The following is a 22,136-nucleotide window of genomic DNA, read 5'->3' as shown; positions in this document are numbered from 1 at the left end:
GAGCATTGTGGAATGGAAAATTACAATGATATAGAATGGTGAATGGTGTTGATAATATTGCCACGTAGTCATTTAGGAAGATGATTTAAATAAGAATATTTTTTAATTTTTTATAAAAAGATATATAAAATATAGAGATGTAATATGATTTAAAAAGAATTAAAAAATAAAAACATATACTTATACCGTGTACTTTAAATAATACCTATGACTATCTAATAATTTAAATATATATATATCAAATTAGTGAAATTTAAAAAAAATATAATTTTTCCATCTCAAAATATTAGTTTTTTTATAGTACAATTACATATCAAAAAATATTAATATTAATAAATTTTAAAAAATGATAAAATAGAGAATTCATATTATTTTAGCATAAATGACACATCCCTATAATTTGGGAGTTCTAAAAGAGCATTAATGATGTGAAAAATTAAAAGAAAAAAAAAATCAAAACCAAAACCAAAACATCACATTATATGAGACCTACACACTAATTAGAGCTATTAGAACTTTCAATTTAGAACTCCCAATCTTTTTTCTTATTTTAGTTAGGGCAAATTACATATACCCCCTTGAGATTTAGCAAAATTACAGATATCCCCTGAAGGTACTATTTGCATAATAAATTAAAGGACAAATTGTTATGAAAATGTAAATCTCAAGGAACAATTTGTTATAAAAATATAAATCTCAGAAGAGATCTGTAATTTTCGAAACCTCAGGAGATATCTGTAATTTAATTAAATCTCGATGAAGGTATATATAATTTGCCCTTTTAGTTATTAATTTTTGAAAAGAAATTAATATTTTAAAATAATAAAAATTAAGATAAGAGATTAATATTTTTGGACAAATGGAGTAATTATAAATGAGTGACAAACTTAATAAATATTAATAATTAAAATTTAAAATTAGGAAAATGATTGGTGGCCCTAAAAAATTTGCCCCTAATGCCCCTAATTTCCATTTTTAGAAACTGTTTTCTTTTTTTCTTTCTTTTTTCCTTTTTTTTTTTTTTTTTTTTTACCTAAAGTGGAATTTTCGGGGCATTCGAGCCCCGAAATTCGGGCCCTCAAGCAGCGCTGTTAAAATTATTATATAATTATTTTTAAAAAATTTACCCATAATTTTTCTTGGGTTCGCACAACCACTAAGGATCCTCTAGAGTGAAATTTTCCTAAAGTTTCCTAGAGTGCTATATTGTGTGGTTGAGATTTACTGGCAAATCACATCAATTTTTTGATGTGATTTGCCAGTAAATCTCAACCACACAATGTAGCACTCTAGGAAACTTTAGGAAAAAATCACTCTAGAGGATCCTTGCTCTCGCACAACCATTAGCCCCTGGGGATAGGTGTACAGTGTAACCGTACGTAAACAGCATTAATTACAATCACGTGTAGCGTACGACTAGCAAACAAATCTCTGCCGTCGGTTCAGGGGTCCTTCTTGCACCATCATCCTGATCATTTCCTCATCATGCTCCCCACTCTCGGCCCCTCTCTCTTTCTCATGCTTTTTGTTTGGCAGATGGCAAAAGTTGAGTTGATATGAAGAGATTTTTTTAGACAACTCATATTCGGGATTGGTTTAGGAAGTGGGTTGATTTTTTATCTTTTTAATTTTTTAGACTATTTTAGTTTGGGCTAAAAAGTTTAGTTTAGAAAAGATTTTTTGACTTTTTGAATTTTTTTGTGAGAGAAGAATATAATGATTATGAGTTAAATGTGATATTTTATTTTTTGTGACTAAAATAGCTTATTTTGTCTTTTGTAATTAAAATAGCCAAAAAAGCCTATTTTAGTTCTTTCCAAACGGTGAGGTATGTTTGGTTTTGATTTGTAAAAAATAGTTTATAGAAAATTTTATTTTTCATATTTTAATATTTTAAATAATTTTTTTTAATAATTTCAGTAATTTTTTAAAATTTTTAGACACGTCTAACATAAATATATTTTAAAAATAAAATATTTATGAAAAAAATCTTTAAAAAATATACTAAATACCAAAAAAATTCAATACAATTTTCTTATTATTGTGTATCTATTAATTTTTTAAAATATTTTTCACAAATATTTTACTATTTAGATGCATCTAAGGCCCCGTTTGGTAGAGCTGTGGAAAATTGATTATAGATTATAGCTTAACAGATTATGACTTATAGCTGTGAACATAAGTTGTTAACTTGTTTGGTGCAGCTGTGGGATTATGAATTTAAGCAGCAGAATAGTGTTTGGTTAATAAGTTGTAAAATAACTTTTTATTGTATAATTGTCCTTTCTACCCTTATATGATATAAAAATAATTATTTTGTATTTTTTTTCAGTTTTAATTTTTAAAAAAATATTTCATTAATAAAAGTTAATATAAGTAGTATTAATTAGTATCAATTAATATAAAAATTGATACATTTGCTAAAAATGTAATGGAAGTAATATTGTCACAATTATTTTCCCTTATAAATTAATTAGTATCAATTAATTGCTTAATTAGTATCAATTAATACAAAAATTATTAATTAGTCTCAATCAATGACTTAATCAATTAATATTCAAATTATTAATTAGTATAAATTAATATTAATATTTAATTTTTAGTAGTATCAATTGATACTAATAATCAACAATTGTTATTAATTAGTATCAATTAATAATTAATTCATCACACAAGTATACAATATTAATTTATTAATAATTAATACCAATTAATATTATTTTTTTAATTAATATTGATTTTTTTCTTTTTCTTCAGGAATATATAATTTTTTATTTTTTAATTAATATAAAAATATACCATATGAGTTTATTAATAATTAATAACAATTAATATTTATTTTTCAATTAATATTGATTTTTTTCTTTTTCTTCAGAAATATATAAATTTTTTTATTTTTTAATTAATATTAATTAATAATATTAATATTTTGGTATTGACGAAGGTATTTAAGTAATTTTAGCTCCTCAACACCAGCTGCGCGCTTAAGTAAAAAATTTAAGCACCCCCTGACCAGCTTTTGAGATAAGTTGAGAAATAGCTTGATTTAAGCTATAAGCTGGTTAACTTAAGCTGCACCAAACATAATATTTTAACTTAAATTAAGCTCAAAGCTGAAATAAGCAGCTTATAAGCTTTACCAAACAGGCCTTAAGTAAGGTGCATCTAAAAAAGTAAAAAAAAAACTGATTAAAATTTAAAAAATATTCACTAATAACAAAAAATACAATTTTTAGAAAACTAAAACCAAACACACTGATTAGTAGTTTCTATAATTTTAATTAGTTTAATTTTATATCAATTTGATTTAATAGATAATAGAGTGTTTGTGAAAGGATTTTTTTAGTTTTTTGGGCTAAAATCTATAAAGAGACAAAATAGGTTAAAATAGTCAATAAAATAAAATGTCAAATTAAACTCATAATTATTTTATTTTTTTCTCACAAATATCACATTCAACTACCAAAAAAAAAAAAAAAATCAACTATCTTTCCAAATACAAATATTTTACCATATTAAAATAACAAAAAATTTAAATAGCCTACTAAAATAATTAACTTCCTAGACGAGGCCAATATTTGTTAGAAATGATCCCTTTTGATTTGAAATTAACTTACTGAGTTAAATAAATTTATAATTTCACCTATAAAGACATGACATATGTTCATGTGCACATTTTTTTTTAATAAAAAAATACAATAGTTGTAATTAGTTAAATTAAATTGAGATAAAATCATAAAATTATAATTAAATTTGAAACAATTAAAATTATAATGATCAAAATAATTACCATGTGTGTAATTTGTCTCTGTTTTTTGTGTTTTTTGTTTTTTTTGTTTTTTTTGTTTTTTTGTTTTTTTTTTTTTACAATTACATTAACAGACTATTTTGTCCAAGTTATCTGAGTTCTTTATTTTTTTTTTTTTAGTTTGTGTTAGTTAGTACAATCTTTATAAATTCCACTCTCATTCAGTTATAAGAAAATGATTTACAAATAGAAAAATTATACCAAATTTTATACCAAAATAACGCTACTAACAATTTTGAAAATTAAAGTGACATTGATAAATTTTATTTATTTTTAGTGATAAGACACAAGATTGCCTCATCATTTTAGATATATTTATTTATTTATTTTTACTTTTCAAAATTTGATTTCTATTTTCTATTTAAATGCTAGATAAAGTGATAAGACACAATATTAAAAAGATTTTTTTAATTTTTGAAAATTGATTTCGCATAAAAACTAAAACAATGTTTTCGAATTTTTCACTAAATTGTTTGTTTTTGAAACACAGAATAAAAATCAATAAATGATAACAAAGAAAATAAAAAAACAAAACAAACTGGTCCTTTAGTAATCTATTCTTTTCACCTCTCCTCTTTCTTTTTTTACACAATCTCCATTGAGATTTGGTGATATATATTGAATTCCAATTGTTTCACATAATTATATTGAATTTTTTTGAAGTTTTAATTTAGATAATATTCAATCCTTTTTTCACTAGTAATTCATTAACAGTATGGATAAAAAATTGATATTAACATATTTTTTTTATACATTTTTTATCTTATTTATCTTTATGTTTACACATCACCTGTATTAATTTTTGACCGTTTTAGCTTTACTAAAAAAAAGTCAATTTAATTATATCAAATTTATAAGCTCAATGTATTTTCCTTGAAACTTAGGGGCGATCAATGTAATTTATCATTTATTTTCATTTTAATTCTAATAACCTTGTTTAGTTTTTATTATTTTTTAAAAATTGAGTTTTTCGTATTTTTTTAATTTTTAGTAAATTTGTTTAATATTGTAAGTAATTTTTTTACTTTCTAGATGCACATGAAAAATATTTAAAAATTTCAATAAATACACAATAATATGAAAATGTATTAAATTTTCATTTTTTATATATTTTTTGTATTTGACAAATTTTTTTTAAAAAAATTCATAAATATCATATTTTTTAAGTGTATCTAATTTTTTTGTAAAAAAATTATTAAAATATTGACAAATTTTACTAAAAAAATTTAATTTTTTAAAAAATGAGCTCAATTTTTTAAAACCAAACAACAACGTAGCCAAACATAAGTGTGTATCTGTATGTATGTATGTATTAGGGGTAAGCAGCGGATATACCGATCCGTCAAAACTGACCGAACCGAACCGATCCGCGCCATTTTGGATGGATGCGTGATAACGAGCGAACGGTTGCGGATTGATTTTCTCCAATTCGCCAATCTTTCAGACGGATGGCGGATTTGAGATTTCTTTAGTCGTAACTGAACCGCCAAACCGCGAGTACCCCTAATAATTTATAAGACTTTGTGTTTCAGTTTGTTTAAATATTCTGTTTGTATTTTCAATTAAAAAAGAGTTTAAATATTCTCTTGAAAAAAGTTTTCAACTTGATTGTCTTTTTTGAATTGAAAAAAATAAACATATTATTTATCTATATTTTTTAGTTTTTAAATCTATCTCTAAAAATAATAAATAGAAAATATGATATATGCTGGTTGGTTTTTATTTTCAAAAACAGATATAGATGTAACAATACAGAGATATACAATCTCTACTACTGCTCTGTTTTGGTGGTTTGAATTGTTTTTATATTTGAAGAACCACAGACTATAATACTTTATGTGGATGCATGCTGTGATTGTAGTATGTGGATGAGACATACAGTGATTGCGATATTTTAAAGTTTCAAATTTTCTTGCTTTGGATGAGACATACGTAATATTTTTTTAAGTCATTGACTGTAATTCTTTTTTTTTTTTTTAAGAAGTGTACAAGTTGAATTATGTTGAAAATTTATAAAATTTTAAACCGCCAAACCGATTCGCATCCATCCGCCAATCCATTCAATCTACATCCGCCGAATTAACAGACAGATGCGGATTGATTTTCTCCAATCTGCCAATCTGGCGGACGGATGACGGATTGGATATTCCGTGGCCACAACCGACCCGCGCCCACTCCTTATGTATGCTTTGGCCCTGTTTGGGAATATATTATTTTCGTTGGCTATTTGGTTTTGTAACTATTTTAACTTAATTAAGAAAGTTGTGTTTAAAATTATAATTTATTTATTTTATAGTTAATTTAATAATTATGAAAGAGAAGCTAAAACAATTATTAATTAAATATAATATTTATCTTATTAATTATTTATTTTATTTTATTTTTATTGACTAATTGAACCCAAACAGGGCCTTGGACTCCGGGCAATGTTGAGAGAGAGACAGGAGAGAGGAGAGAGAGTGAGAGAGAGAGCAATGTGAAAGGGTCCGCGTCGGCGATTAATTTTCTTCTCCTCGTTACTCGGGCTGCTTTCCTCGTTTCCCGATCCTCAGCTCCCGCTGACACCGACAATTCCGGTATCGAACCCTTGCATGTTGACCGTCCGATCTTATTAGCGACGGCTTTGATTGATCCTTCCAAAATCGCCGTCTTTTACAATGACGTGTTTCACGGAAGACACTGTTTCCGTCACAGCTATCCCTAAATAACTACTACTATCGTAAGAGAGAGAATTTTTTAATTTAAAAAAAAAAAAAAATTGGTGCATAGATTTCAATTTTTTTTTTAAAAAAAAAAATAAAATCAAAAAATCAAAACGCTTGTCTAAAAATCATGTCAATAACCGTACATTCATTCTTAATAATCAAATAATATTAAATAGTTACAATTTTAATATCAATTTTATATTTTCACTATATTTTTAGGTTCTCTTTAGATTATAAATTTTTTTAAAAAATAATGAAAAGTCGGATTCATTGAATGGTTTCAAGTTTTAATCTTTGTTAGTTATAATAACATACATTATATTTCTTGTTTTGGTAAGTCGATACATGTCGTGAAAAGAATAATTCTTGACATTCTTGGTCTTTTTATGGGTATTTTATACTAAAAAAAATTTAAAATATCATATTTTGAGTTCTACACGTTTCGTGAACAAAGTTGATATCTGTGAATTTATTTTTATAAAATCTTTCAAACAAGATTAATATTAAATATGAGATCGACTCAAAATGTAAATAAACTAAGTATGAACACATTTTAAAAATGGTTAAGCTTTCAAGCCCAATATGAATAGCTTAATTCCCGGCTCATTTAAAAGATACTTCACAATTAAAGATAAATTTAGAAATATTATTGCTAAATTTAAGGTGTTGTTTGGCAATGGCGCAAAAGACAAAGGGGTGTTTTGAGAAGTTGGTAAAAAGTTGACTTTTGACTTTTTACCAAATTTTTTAGCTTTTTGGAAAGTGATTTGGAAAACTGGTAAAAAGCTGATTTTTTACTTTTTAGTTTAATATTTATTTATGGTGTCAAATCAAATTAAAATGACCAAAATACCCTTACCCAACATAAGAAATTTTTTTTTTTCATAGGCCCTAATTTGTAATTTTACACCGGCGTTTTTAGCACTTGCCAAACTAATTTTCTGGCATTTTTGGCACTTGCGTTTTTGGACATTTTGTCTAAAAACGTGACTTTTTGCTATGTTCCTAAAATGGCACAAAATATGTTAAATAAGTTAATAAAACAAAATATCATATCTAAACCATAATCATTTCACTTTTTTTTTCTCTACAAAAGTCAAAAAAGTAAGAAAAACCAAATTGAACAAACTTTTAGTCTCAAGCTAAAATAATAAAAAAGTCAATTGCCAAACAGCAACTAACTTTACATGAAATTTATAGCTAAAGTTTATTTTAACAAACCAGTTGGGTTAACTCAGTTTCTCACTATTATATACTTCTCTCTGAGATGTTATGATAAATCTTTGCCAACAAAGATTGATGCCAACTGTCACAGGCTGACTTCCTTAAAGGCACAGCGGAACAATTTTTCACTCATGTGGCGCTCAAACTCCACCAAGTTTAAGCCCGCCATAACTCATTGACAAATCGAGTATTGATGATCTCACCCGTTTTGAACATTAGGGCTCAATGCTTTGTCAACTTTACCACTCTTGGCATTTTTCTTAGGCCTTCCTGCAAAAGTGTTCACATAATTTCTAATAGTGCCTGGAGTGCTTATTTCTTTCTCATTATGATGTTGTATGTAATTGTTTTCCTTTTTGTTTTTTTTTTTTTTATAAGTTTGGGCTTTTTTGTGGTAATTGTTAAGTTTCTAGTGTTGGAAATGGTAGGAAAATTCTAGGTAAAATCAAAATTTTTTCTCAAGTTTGGTCTATTTTTTAGGTGGGCCCCGTGCATCGATTTACACGGGTCAAAGTGGTAACACATTCTATGCCGCGTTGTGATTCACGTGGTATATTTGGTTGCTCAAAACCATTACCGAATGAATGGGAAATTGAAGCCAAAGTGTGCACCATGGAAATGGAGTTTTGGTGGAAATTCCTTAAAGGTTTGAATAAGGCTTGTCCCACATTGATTTGATGGGAGGTTTTGAAAGGATTTATAAGGCTTGGGTTTGGTACTTGGGGTGTGCCCCAAGAGGTACCCAAGTGTTTTAGAGGGAGAGGTTATGGGTAAAATGGGCTAGACCCATTGGACCAAAAAATCAACACATGCGCGCCGCCGCCGTCCGGTCGGGCGGGTGGGCTGGGCTTGGGCGCGTGGTGTGAGGTTGGATTGGGCTTGTTCGGCCCAATACTAATCTTTTTGGGTCAAAAATATTTGAATTTAATTTAATTTTTGGTAAAATAAAATCCAGAATTCAAATTAAACTGGTTTGATTTTTTCTGTACATCCAAACAGAGCCCTTCCCGTATTGAACTGGAAATAATCTGATCCGGATTTACTGTACACCCAAACAAGGCCCTTCCCCTTTTTGTTATCTGTTTGAATTGTAACCCAACAGATTCAAATCTGTTGAATTCAAAACCAACAGGTATCATACCTGTTCAATTCAAAAATCTAGAGCCACCATTCCATCTATAAATAGGACAGCCCTCATTTGGATTTGGAGAAGTCTAATTTTCGTCCTTTATAATTCTGCAAACATCCTCTTCATTTTGCTGCATTGTTTTTCTTGTCAGAGAGAGTATAAACATTTTGTGTGTTCGTTAGACAAACAATTTGTAGTGCTGCTATTGTTTGTAGTAGATCATTTTATCCTAGGAGATAGACGTCCACATTCTGAAAGCACCGTGGAGAGGACGAATCTGTCTTAAGGACACAGTGTCAAACACTGGACTTGATCTGATTATAATTCGAAGAAATTAAATCAATTGTTGTTTTGTACACAATAGAATTAAATCTTTTAAATACAGTGAAGATTGTCCAACAATCTTAAGACAGATTCCTTTTTGGTATCTTCATTGTATTTAATTTTCTGTGTTTTCAAACTAATATTCTGGTTGGAAAAACAAATAGTGATTTATGTTATTTGACAGATAGTAGTAATATACTGTCTCTTTTCTTTGACAATTAGTAGTAATATACTGGTGTCATTAACAATTGCAGAATATTATTTGGTGTTACAGAAAATTATTTTGGTATTTTATTTTTCTAGTTTTAGTAACAAGGAAAATAAAATTATATTATTTTCTAGTTTTAGTAACAAAGAAAATAAAATTATTTTGTGTTTTAATTTATTTTCTGGTTTTGGTAACTAGAAAATTATTTTGTGTTTGTTCTGATTTTTGTAATCAGATAGTTTTGTGGTATTTTATTTTCTAGTTTCAGTAATAAGAAAAATAAAATGATTTTGTGTTATAATCTATTTTCTAGTTTAAGTAACTAGAAAATTAATTTGTAGTTTGGTTTTCTGATTTTTGTAATCGGATATTATTTCGATATTTTATTTTACTAGTTTTAGTAACAAGGAAAATAAAATTATTTTGTATTGTAATTTATTTTCTGGTTTTAGTAACTAGAAAATTAATTTTGTTAATCAATCATGTAACTTTGTGACTCGGTCACAATCTGTTAATTTTGTAAGTAACTTATGGTTTCGTTTGGTAGACCACTTATTTTTGAACCCTTTGCGAAAATGTGTTAATTATTTTGACTTTATCATAGTTCATCGTGAGTATACATGGAAGAATTTGTTTCTAGAGTAAAATATTAGTTTTACAACCAAATTTTATTTTTATTACAATGCGGATTCATAGTCTTGAATTGTTTCTGCACTTGAGTCGGAAAATATATATATATATATATATATATTCACAAGAACATTTTAATGCATATTTAATTTGTTTATTTATGTACAAATCAAACTTATTAAATGAAGGTATGTTTTGTCATTTTGAAATTTAAAGTTTAAATGTGTTGGATTTTATTTATGAGTTGAGAATCCTTTTATTTCATGATGCAAGTGATGAGATCATGCATGATTAATTTATTTTGTTAATTCATTATTTTTAGTTGGTGCGTTTGATATGCATGTATGATATCAACTCAAGTTATCTTTTAACAATAATTTCAAGCGATTTGGAATGATAAATTGTTATGTCGACTTTGGACATAAGCAGGTTAATTTGAATATTTCTAATCAATTTTGAATGAGTGTTTAAATACCAGAGAAATTTAAACATGAGGATGTATGCAATTATATCGGTCCGTTTAATTGGGAAGTAATTTAAGAAATCTTTTATGTTGATTATTGAATTATGTGACATGAGATGTCATTAATAATTATTTTACTTGCGTAGTAGAATTTGTTAAACCATGAACCATTTTATTAGTTGAGATAATTTAATTTTCTTCTGTCACAAATATTTTTATGACAGTGACATTTATTTGTTATTGAGTTGCAAGAATGTATATAATCAAATGGGTTTTTGAATTGTTTGATTCTTAGGCAAAATTTTTTATGAGGATATGATTTTGTCAAAACATTAATTCTGACTTGAGTAGTCATAATTATTTTGGTTTTTTCTTGAATTTGTTTTAAAATTCATTGATTTCTATTAGAAGTGATAGCGGTGGTGAATATGATGCACCATTAAATGTATTTTGTGCACAACATGGCATTATTCACCAAACTACAGCACCCATGTTACTAAGTTCAGGCTTACCACAGAACTTGTGGGGGGAAGCAATTTTTGTCTGCTAATTATGTTCTTAATAGAATACCCCACAAGAAAACCAACAGCACTCCTTATAAATTGTGCAAAGGTCGACCACCTTCTTACAAATACTTAAAAGTATGGGAGTGTTTGGCAAAAGTTGAAGTTTCTGTTCTTAAAAAGACTAAGATTGAACCAAAAATAGTAGATTGTGTGTTTATTGGTTATGCTCAGAATAGTAGTGCATATCGGTTTCTGACTTATAAAAAAAATACCTAATATAAATGTGAACACTATTATAGAGTCAAGGAATGCTGTGATTTTTGAACATGTCTTTCCTTACAAGAAAGGACAGGAATTAAGTTCACGGAAAAGAACTTATGATTGTACATAAAGTCAAGAGACTAATGACAATCAAACACAAGAGACTAGTAATAGTCTCGACCAACAGGATTTAACTGATGATGAACCAAGACGAAGTAAGAGAGCGAGAATATCAAAATCCTTTGGTCCAGATTTTCTGACATACTTGTTAGAAAATGAACCTCAAAGCTTTAAGGCAGCAATGACAGGTCCTGAAGCACCTTTATGGAAAGAGGCTGTTAATAATGAAATTGAATCCATTATGCAAAATCATACTTGGGAATTGGTGGATCTTCCATCAGGTTCTAAACCTCTTGGATATAAATGGATATTCAAGAGAAAAATGAAAGCAGATGGTTCAATTGACAAGTATAAAGCACGACTTGTAGTTAAAGGTTACAGACAAAAGAAAGGTCTGGACTTTTTTGACACATATTCCCTTGTGACAAGAATAACATCCATTCACATGCTTATTTCTATAGCAGCGTTGTTTAATTTAGAAATACATCAAATGGATATTAAGACAGCTTTCTTAAACGGTGATTTAAATGTAGTGATCTATATGGAGCAACCCGAAGGGTTTGTAGTATCAGGGCAAGGAAAGAAAGTTTGTCGACTTGTAAAACCCTTTATGGATTAAAACAAGCATCTAAGCAATGGCATGAAAAATTTAATCTTGCAATGCTTACTAATGGGTTTAAGATAAACGAATGTAACAAATGCGTCTATGTTAAAAATACTGACCAAGGATATGTCATAGTTTGTCTTCATGTAGATGACATGCTTATCATTGGAAGCAGTTAAAACATGATCAAATCAACTAAGCAAATGCTTAACAAAAGATTTGATATGAAAGATATGGGGGTCGCAGATGTTATATTAGGAATGAAAATTACTAAAACATCTGACGGATATGTATTATCTCAATCTCATTATATTGAGAAAATTCTTGATAAATTTATCAAGGATGATTTGAATTTAGCTAGAACACCTGTAGACATCAGTCTATATTTATCGAAAAATAAAGGTGATACAGTGTCTTAGTTAAAATACTCCCAAATCATTGGAAGCTTAATGTACCTAATGAATTGTACTCGTCTTGATATAACTTATGCTATCAGTAAATTGAGTAGGTACACTAGTAACCCCGGAGAAGACCATTGGAAAGCGATCATTCGGGTTCTTAGATATCTAAGATTTACTCGTGATCATGGTTTGAACTTTACTTGATATCCAGCAGTACTCGAAGGTTATTGTGATGCCAATTGGATATCGGATACTAAAGATTCAAAATCCACTAGTGGATATGTCTTTACTCTAGGAGGCACTGCTATTTCTTGGAAGTCCACGAAACAAACTTTCATCGCACGATCCACAATGGAATCTGAGTTCATTGCTTTAGACAAAGCACGAGAAGAAACAGAATGGCTTCGTCACTTCTTAGAAGACATTCCAATGTAGCCAAAACCTGTACCAGCTATTTGCATTCATTGTGATAGTCAATCTGCAATAGGCAGGGCACAGAATCATATGTATAATGGTAAGTCACGACATATTCGTCGTCGACATAATACCGTAAGGCAATTGTTGTCAAACGGAATAATCTCAATAGATTATATAAAATCTAAAGAGAATATTGCGGATCCGTTAACAAAAGGTTTGACAAAAGAGCTAGTGTATAGTTCATCAAAGGGGATGAGATTAAAGCCTATTACATAAGAGTCGTCATAATGGTAACCCTACTTATATGACTGGAGATCCCAAGAACTAAGTTCAAAGGGACAACTAAGTTATGTATGGCTCGTCAGAAATCACAAAGGGATTAAAATTCCTATCCATTCCTATGGTGAGAGTGATATCTGCAACATATGTTGTCTGCAGGGGTATAAGGATAAGCTTTGCTTTTAATGATTACTTATATCTTGATTAAAGTATAAAATCAAGACAAGTATAAGGAGATACTCACAATAAGAATCACCTATATGAGTGTTGAACTGGGGCCAGTTTTATGAGAATGAAAAGGCTACATTCTCTAGAAATACTCATGGAAAACCAGGTGCGTTCAAGGCCAAAATGAACATAACAGTGAGAACCACGATGTGTCAGAAGATATTTTGTGTGAAATCTATTGTCTTGGCTTACACAAACGGCTGAACAATTCAAGGTATCACGTCCATTGGTTAGCCAGTAAGTCTGATAGGTTATCACTAGGGAAGGATCAAGGCCGAAAACTACCTATCCTGATGCAAGATATTTTTTGACTTATACTCTTTCGTTAAGTCCGCATATTGTTGCATTTCCGTTGTCATCAAATTCCATTCATGTGGGGGATTGTTGGAAATGGTAGGAAAATTCTGGGTAAAACCAGAATTTTTTCTCAAGTTTAGTCTATTTTTTAGGTGGGCCCCGTGCATCGATTTACATGGGTCAAGTTGGTAACGCGTTCTATGCCGCGTTGTGATTCACGTGGTATATTTGGTTGCTCAAAACCATTACCGAGTGAATGGGAAATTGAAGCCAAAGTGTGCACCATGGAAATGGAGTTTTGGTGGAAATTCCTTAAAGGTTTGAATAAGGCTTGTCCCACATTGATTTGGTGGGAGGTTTTGAAAGGGTTTATAAGGCTTGGGTTTGGTACTTGGGGTGTGCCCCAAGGGGTACCCAAGTGTTTTAGAGGGAGAGGTTATGGGCAAAATGGGCTAGACCCATTGGACCAAAAAATCACCACACACTCGCGCGCGCGTCGCCGCCGCCGTCCGATCGGGCAGGCTGGGCCTGGGCTTGGGCGCAGGTGCGTGGTGTGAGGTTGGATTAGGCTTGTTCGGCCCAATACTAATCTTTTTGGGTCAAAAACATTTGAATTTAATTTTATTTTTGGTAAAATAAAATCCAGAATTCAAATTAAACTGGTTTGGTTTTTTCTGTACATCCAAACAGGGCCCTTCCCGTATTGAACTGGAAATAATCTGATCCGAATTTACTGTACACCCAAACAAGGCCCTTCCCCTTTTTGTTATCTGTTTGAATTGTAACCCAACAGATTCAAATCTGTTGAATTCAAAACCAACAGGTATCATACATGTTCAATTCAAAAACCTAGAGCCACCATTCCATCTATAAATAGGACAGCCCTCATTTGGATTTAGAGAAGTCTAATTTTCGTCCTTCATAATTCTGCAAACATCCTCTTCATTTTGCTGCATTATTTTTCTTGTCAGAGAGAGTATAAACACTTTGTGTGTTCGTTAGACAAACAATTTGTAGTGCTGCTATTGTTTGTAGTAGATCATTTTATCTTGGGAGATAGACGTCCACATTCTGAAAGTACCGTGGAGAGAACGAATCTGTCTTAAGGACACAGTGTCAAACACTGGACTTGATCAGATTATAATTCGAAGAAATTAAATCAATTGTTGTTTTGTACACAATAGAATTAAATCTTTTAAATACAGTGAAGATTGTCCAACATCTAGTTGTGGTAATTGTTAAGTTTCTAGTTGTACACTAATTTGCCAATTTTATATGATTATTTTATATTTATGATTAATCTCATGCGAATTTTTTTAGATAGGAAAAAAAAGTGAGTTTTTTTTTTATCTCATGCGGATTGAAAAAAGAAAAAAAAAAGAAAAAAAGAGAGTTTTTGTGACCCATTGACTAATAACAATTGTTTTAAATTTTAGAAAATGAAATTTGAGGTTCAAGTAATGAATATATAAATAAAATAAAAAAAGGAGAAAAAAAAATATGAAATATATATATAACAAAAATGATTGGGAGCTCTAATAAAGAAGCTCTAATGGGAGTAGGCCTTACTGTGATATGATGTTTTGACTTTCATTTTTTTGAAAAATGTTTGGGAACTCTAAAAAAAGAGCTCTAATAACTCTAATGTGTGTGTGGGCTCCATCTGATGTGATGTTTTGACTTTGTGTGTGTGTGTGTGTGTGTTTTTTTTTTTTTTTTGACTTTCTGCATCACTGGAGCTCAATTGGAGCTCTAGTTTTAGGGGGATGAATCACTACTTATTTATTTATTTTTTTGCCAGGTTATTAGTGCTAAATTAGAGTTTTAAAATTAAGGGATGTATCATTGCTCTATATATAAATACAACAATGCTTGGTAGTCTGAATTTTCATGGCTCAAATAACTTGAATGTCTCAAAATGACGTCGTTTAAACGATGTCATTTTGATACATTCGAACTATTCAAACTGCACAAATTCAAGCTATCAAACATTTTTCATATAAATAGATACAAGTACTGTGAAATATTGAAGTCAGGATGGCCATGCGGGCATTGGATCGTACATTAGAGTTGAGAGCAGGGGTGCAACTTGGGCGGGTTCGGTGGGTTGGGAGGTTATCCAAACCCAGTCTAAGTTGTGCTGAAACCTGCCCAACCCCGAATTGTAACCCGAGGTTGTCTGCCCAAGCCCGACCAGAGTTAAACCCGAATTGCCGAGTTGCCCGAATTGTAAATGAATTTCAGTTTTTTTTTTTTGCGGTTACATTATTAAATTATTAAAATTTCACTCTATTTACATTTTTTTAAATAAAAAATCATTAATACTATCAAAACAAATAATTTATATAATGTAAGAGAGATGTCACTATAGTAATCCTTATAATTTATGAGTGAAAATAAAAAAAAGATTTTATGTTATTTGTATATATAATATATATTCAATATGATTTAATAATCTACATTACTTTAATATCATGTAATGACTAATAATTTATATGTATATTTAATATTTTTATATATTTATATATGTATAATTCGGGTTTCGGGTTGCTCGGGTTGTGTGACGTCTTTGCCCAAATCCGTCCAAATTTAATTCGGGCTTCTGAATTTTTGCCCAAACCCATACTGAATTTGAAAATATTTCGTCCAAACCCTAAAAAAATTCAGGCTAAGCTTGGATTGCTTGAGTTGAGCCGGCCCAAGTTACACCCCTAGTTGAGAGTAGGGATAGGGATAGCCAAAGCTTAAATTACTACTTTGTCCGCAATTTGGCATGTGATCTATTTTCATAATTCATGTTCTTCATTTTATAGTTTTTTTTAATAAATTGTTTATAAAAAAAATAGAAAAATTTACAAATCAGTAGTACTTTCTAAAAAATAATTATAGATTTTAATGAAAATTTTTATAATTTTCATCATTAAAATGTATAAAGTTTACCACAAATTTAAAATAATTTTAGAAGCATACCAATGATTTGTCTTTTTTTTCTTCTAAAAAATATGATAAAAGTATATAAATACGGGGTTAATCAAAATTTTAATAGCAATTTACCAGCAAAGATTTAAAAAGTGAAAGATTCAAATGAGTAAAATAAAACTTGTGGTAAGTTCAAAGACCCACACTAATCTTTTTTGGGGAGTTAGTTAAAAAAAATAAATAAATAAAAAGAAAGAAAGAAAGAAATAAAATTGAAAATTGAAAATTAAAAATTAAATATTAAATTTTTAATTAAAAAGTTGTTTGACAAAAATTAAGTGCTAAATTAAAATGGATTGTTTGATATATATATATATATATATATAAGATTAAATTTTTTACTTTTAAAATGTAACTTTTGTAATGATGGTGGCAGCGTTAATGTCAATGATGGTGGAGGTAAAGAGATAGTTGTTGTGGTGATGTGAAGGGGTAATGTAGGTGCCAATGGTAATAATGGCAGAGGTAAAGACAGTAGCAGAGTCAGAAAATTAAATTAAATGGGACACTCATTAATTATAATATCGAAAAATTTTACAAAAATATCTCACGTAAGTTTTTACAATTGATTTCGAGAAACATAAAAAAAAATAATGTTATTTGTAACTAATATATCATGGATAAAACAAAAATATATATAGATATAAGTCTTAAAATAAATTATATAATGATAAAAAAAATTTATACAAAATTTGATTAAAAATTCAATATAATGGTAATACCGCGTCATCATTAATATGTGATATCACCAACTAATAGTACATAAACACATAGAGTGTGAACCTCACATGTCAAATGTAACTAACAATCTAATAAATTTTATATCTTTATAGTGAGATTACTTATTGTAACAACCCTCACTTCTGATTAGTGTTAAACTGTGTTTGAGTATAATAAGTAAATGATTAGAATGAAATCCTGAATTGATTGCATTAGTGTATTGTTTTAAATGCATTTCTATCTGTTTGATTACCGAATGATCTGTTCGTGTTTTTACTTCGAATTGCGAATTGAAAGTTTTATCGGCAACCGATTCAGAAATTGATTAGCATTTTATGCTAATTAGGATTTATGTGATTTTATGGTAGGTTAATTAAAATTCAATTTGGAATGATTAAATTAGATTAATTAATGTTAAACTAATTGAACCTAGGTAATTACATTATTGCCATTGAGTGGTTTAATTGAAAGCCATTACTTCTCTCACTCTTTTCATTTGTTTAGCATCATTCTTCACTTTATCTTCTTGACCCAAAAACGTGAGAGTTAGAGAGTTGGAAGAAAATTGTTTCATCTAGAGATTTACTTGGAGAATTAGAGGAATTGAAGAAGATTTGCAAAATTGAGTTTCCATACTTGGGATTCAAGATCTAAGGTAGGAAAACTCACCCTCTTGAACATGAATTTGAGTTGTTTCTTGCATAATTCATAGAAATATTGGAGATTAGAGTCAAGTTATAGCCTAAGGGGTTGAATTGAGTAGCAATGTGTGCATGCATGTCCATATTATTGCGTTTTGAGATCATTTACATGAGAATTTCCACATGTATGTCCATATTTGGTTGTAGTCCATGAATTCACCATGTTTTGTAGTTCAAGCTTGCATTTGATTATGTTTTAGAGCATTAGAGTTTATAGAAACTCATGCATGTGATGTTCTTGCATTATTCTTCAAGTTTCTTTGAAATTGTGTTCAATTGTCTCGCCTTTGGGCTTGATTTTACAAAATTGATCTTCAAAACGTGTTGTAGTATGAGTTTTCAAGTGTTTTCCAGAAAATTGGCCCAAAAGGTTGAGTTTTGATAACTTTAATTCCTAGTTTGAGCTTTGGGAGCAAATTTAGAAATTTCAGATTTTGGCTTCCATGCTCGAGCGAAGGATTCCACGCTCGAGCGACCATCTTTTTGTTCAGAGCCTGGCTCGAGCGACGGAATGCTGGCTCGAGCGTAGATTGCAAGCTCTCAGGTTTTTGTGCATGCAGACGTACGCTCGAGCGACGAGACCTACACTCGAGCGAAAAGCTGTGTCTTACGCTCAAGTGAGCATCGAGCGGAGAATTTCAACAACCAGTACTTTTTGCATTTTTACAGACCACTCAAGCGAGGGAGTCCACGCTCGAGCGACCCCTCTGTTTTGGTAAGCTCGCTCGAGCGTAGAAAGTCATGCTCGAGCGAGACCCCTGTTTCAGCAAAAAATTTGAAAAGTATTTTAAAGCACATTTTTGCATGCTCATTCCATCCTAGGCATCCATAGGCTATGTTTAAGGCATCTTAATGAGGATAATGTTATAGAACCACACCGAGTCAAGTTAAGGGGCTAAGTTATTAATCCCAAGTGTATAACTTCGTGTGTGTTCGTTCTGCAACTGTGTAGGGTTGACATCCGAGGACGCTGACTAGCCTGTCTATAGCTCAACACTCTGTAAGTAACAATGTTGTAAAGATACGTTCAATTATAATTATTTCTGAACGATTGACTGTACCGCTTTCTGAAATGACATTACTTACTGAATGAATGTTTGTCCTATTTATAAACTGTACTCGTGGCATCCATAGCAACTTACTGTTACTGTACTGTTACAGAGATCTCTGTCAGTTCCATTGTTTGAAACTATCACTGTTTACTATTATGATGGCCATCAACTGAGTGTTCGGTCTATTAAGACTTATTGTACTGTTTTGCTATTGGACGTACCACGTATGACTGTTATGAATTCTAAATGACTGATATGGCATAAAATATGAGTTACTGATTGAATAACTGATCTACTGATGCAAATGACTATTTTAATTAATGAAGGGACATTCATTGTTAACCCCTTTACGCATTTGTTATTCACTGGGTTTTAGCTCACTGTTTATATTTATATGTAGGTGTCCAGGGACCAGACTGAAGCTAGGAGTGTCAAGTTAAGCTCTTGTTTTGTCAAGCCAACCATTGTGCCTCATTTCGAGGTTCCAAGTCCGTTCAAGCTAAGGCTGTTTTGGAGTGTTCAGAATCACCATTCTGTCTCTGTTTTGTACCGACTGAATAAGTTTCGACTGTACAGTATAGTGAAGGGACTTGGTCCCTAACCTGAATGTTTGTGTATATGATGTATGTACATATGTTTTGGTTATGAATGTGGCTTGTTCATCAAAGTCTTTTTGCATTCAGATTTTCACAGCTCATTGGACATCTTTTTAATTACTGTTTGGCTTCTGCCAGCCCCTTACTCTGTATTACTGTCATTACTGTTAAGCAGACCTTTGGTAATCACGAATTACTAGTCGGTTTCGATGTTAATCCCATAAGGGCGAGTTTGGGTCGTGACACTTATACTTGTATATCAATAATAATGACTTCACCGTTACATTCAATTTTTTTCATAGATAATGTGGTTTATAGTAGTCTCTTCATTTCAACTAAAACAACATTTATTATTCTCATAATTTTTAAAATGTCATTGACATTTCAGTCTAATAATATTTTTGTAATTTTTTTATTTAAAATATTTTTTTATATTTTCAAAATAAATAAATAAATAAATAAATTCCAAAATCCATGGGGGCACCTGACCCTTGGGTCTTCACTCCCTTCGCCACTGGCTAAGGAGATAGTGATTGTGGTGATGGTGATGGTGGGAAGGGGTAATGTAGTGAAGGTAAAAAGAGGTGGCCGCGATTTTGCAATGATGATCGTGATTGTGATGGTGGAATGGTGGTGGTGGTTATAGGAATTGTGATAATAGTTATGGAGGTGAATGTCAATTGTAATGGCGATGGAGTGGTCATAATGGTAGTGATAATTGTGATAGTAGTGTGGTAGTAGTAGTGAAAATATGGTAGTGCCTATGCAACGATGACAATGGTGGTGCTAGTCGTGGTGGAGGGGTGGTGGTAGTAGTTGTAGTAATGGTGTGATGGCTGTGGTTGTAGTAGCTAGAGTGGTGGTGGTGGTGAGATTATAACTATGTATGTCAAGTTTTATGCATAAGTATTTATAAATTCATTAAGAATTAAGTGGGTTTTTATCACTTAATTTTCTTAACTTACATTTTAAGAGTTATTTAAATTTATAAATGATATTATTTGTGATTATTAAACAGACTTAGTTAATTTTCACTTAATATTTTTAACTTTAATCATTGAATTGTTATCAAATGATAACTTATTAACTAGAATATGGCTACAAAAAAATAAAAACAAAAACCCCAGAATTTAAGCCATATAACAAAATAAATTTTGAATACTTAATTTTATTAATTTAAACTTTAATCTTTTGATTTATTTTTAATTTAAACCATTTGCCAATTTCTATTAGGTAAAATTGTTGAAAAAATGTATTTTAGTCAATATACTCAATGTAAGTGTATGAAAAATATCTAAAATATATTATTCCATTGAGGTTATTAACTAAAATATCTTTTTTCTATGAGTTTTACTTACCGAAAATTGGTAAATAGTTTATATTGAAAATAAAATAAAAGATTAAGGTTTAAATTAATAAAATAAAAAATCAGGGTTTATTGGGTTACAAAGCTCAAATCCTGAATTTTATTTTTTGTAATTTCTCTAAAAACTAAAAAATTTAATTCTTTTGGTACATTTTTAAATTTTAAATTTTTTCTAATAAATTTTTAAAATAGGTAAAATAAGCATTTTAGTGAAAATTGAGTTTGTCAAATAAACTAAAAAATTTTAACAAAAAAAAATATTTAAAATAACTCTTAGGACTGTGATTAGCGCTGAAAAAATATATAAAATGTATAAAAATCATAATACCATTAGCATAATTATTTAAACACTAGAATTTTTTTTGACTGGTATAATAAATTGAGTTTAAAAAAAAAAAGCCACAGGAGGTGGGAGAGAATCTTATACCCTAAAAATAATAAGGTAATGATGAAAGAATCGCATTTAAAGGTGGGGATGGTTGTGTTGTGTTGTGTTGTGTTGTGCAGTAGTTCTGTGCTGTGCTGTGACTTATGTCTCCTCTCCTCGTGTTAAGTGTTTTTCTTAATTTTATTTCAGAAAGTGTTTTCACTTTTGTCTTGTTGTGTGTGTTTTGACTGTGGGAAGCAACTTGTGGTATTAGGTAACAAGTCGGGGTGTTTACCGGCAATAACAAGTTGAAGAAAAATGCTACTGAATTGATGGCCCCCTACGAAATGAAGAAAACCAAGAATAATTTTTTTATTTTTTTATTTTTTTTGGGTGGGTAAGAAAATTTCATGTTGTGTAGTGTATTAGTAGGGTTTTAAATTTTTAAGGACAATTTTAAATAAAAAAAAATGATGTGTATTAAAAGCATATTAGTAATTAATTTGACAGATATCATTATTTAAATATGAATTATTGATCTAGTTAATTGTGTAGATAATCTAAATAAGTATATTTTTTAAATTTTTTATATGAAAAAATATGTAAAAAAATAGGTAGGTAATATGACCCAAATAAGTACACTTATCTAAATAAGTGCATTTAAATAAGTTATGTCAAACACTCCCTTACTTTTATATAAAATGTACAATCTTTTTAAATTTCTTAACATGTGTTTCAAGGATCTATAACA

The sequence above is a fragment of the Camellia sinensis genome, chromosome 1, assembly GCF_055761805.1.
Source record: "Camellia sinensis isolate YWXY chromosome 1, ASM5576180v1, whole genome shotgun sequence".
NCBI classification, from domain to species: Eukaryota; Viridiplantae; Streptophyta; class Magnoliopsida; order Ericales; family Theaceae; genus Camellia; species Camellia sinensis.
The sequence above is the reverse complement of the archived record's forward strand: the minus strand, read 5'-3'. Positions refer to the sequence as shown.